This window comes from Phoxinus phoxinus (assembly GCF_949152265.1).
Source record: "Phoxinus phoxinus genome assembly, chromosome: 14".
NCBI classification, from domain to species: Eukaryota; Metazoa; Chordata; class Actinopteri; order Cypriniformes; family Leuciscidae; genus Phoxinus; species Phoxinus phoxinus.
Genome location: NC_136889.1, coordinates 35,059,847 through 35,061,400, shown reverse-complemented (window position 1 = coordinate 35,061,400; position 1,554 = coordinate 35,059,847).

Sequence of the window (1,554 nt, the reverse complement as noted above, 5' to 3'; positions counted from 1 at the left end):
CTGTGTGTATCAATACACAACTCTGAGATCACAACGTGAATGTGTGCAAGAATAAACTGAGCATGTTCAAATGAACTCTTTCCAGACTAATTCCACTAGATGTGTTTAGAGAAAATCCAGATGTCTTTACCTGTGAGAAGTGAAGAGAGAAGGATCAGTCCCAGCAGACACAGATCACACTTATCAGCCATCTTCTGTTTCTGTCAGTCTTCCTCTTCATTATATATAGTTACGGCATGAATAAATTATGCAGATGCAACGTCTTAGTATTTTCATTTTAACCGCAAAAATTATCATTTAGTCAATGTGCAGATTATTTGAGATGTTTGTGAACATTAAATGTTGTGGCCCGATGGCCTGGAGGCCCCCCGATGCCCTTTGAGCACAGCGGCGTGCGCAGACGGCTGCAGGAGGGCGCATCGGGGGGTCATGGTTATCTTTTAGGTGAGTATTAAGAGCAAATTTATTTTGCTAAATATATTAGTTTCCTAACCTCTCTTTTCCCCTTTAGGTGACGGGGTTATCCTCTTCTGGACTTTTTGATCACCCCTGTGCCAAACCGAGTGACGAATGAGGAGCGCGACTTCAACCACGCCCACGAGCCACTGTGGAGCGCTCTAGATGGCTCTGCCGGGCACACGCGGGGGCACGTTGCTCTATTCGCCAAAGAAGGACGGGAGGCTGGTGGACGGGAGGCTGGTGGACGGGAGGCTGGTGCACGGGAGGCTGGTGGACGGGAGGCTGGTGCACGGGAGGCTGGTGCACGGGAGGCTGGCGCACGGGAGGCTGGTGCACGGGAGGCTGGTGGACGGGAGGCTGGTGGACGGGAGGCTGGCGCACGGGAGGCTGGTTCATCCGATCGTGGTTGTGTCTCTCTATTAGTATTACTGGATCTTAGTGCTGCATTTGACACCATTGACCACAACATCCTTTTAAATAGACTCGAACATTATGTTGGCATTAGTGGAATTGCACTAGCATGGTTTAAATCATACTTATCTGACCGTTATCAGTTTGTAGCAGTAAATGAAGAGATGTCTTATCGATCACAAGTTCAGTATGGCGTACCACAAGGCTCAGTACTAGGACCGCTGCTGTTCACTCTGTATATGCTACCATTAGGAGATATCATTAGGAAACATGGAATTAGCTTTCACTGTTATGCCGACGATACTCAGCTGTATATTTCTTCAAAACCTAACGAAACCTACCAATTCACAAAATTAACGGAATGCATAGCGGATATAAAAAAGTGGATGACTAGTAATTTCCTACTACTAAATTCAGAAAAAACAGAGATTCTAATTATTAGACAAAAAACTTCCACACGTAATAACCTAGAGTACTGTCTAACACTTGATGGCTGCTCGGTTAAGTCTTCGTCGTCAGTTAGGAACCTGGGTGTGTGTGTGTGTGTGTGTGTGTGTGTGTGTGTGTGCTCTTTGATACCAATCTTTAATTTGAAAGTCATGTGTCTAGAATCTGTAAAACCGCTTTCTTCCATCTTAAAAATATATCTAAATTACGTCATATGCTCTCAATGAATAATGCAGA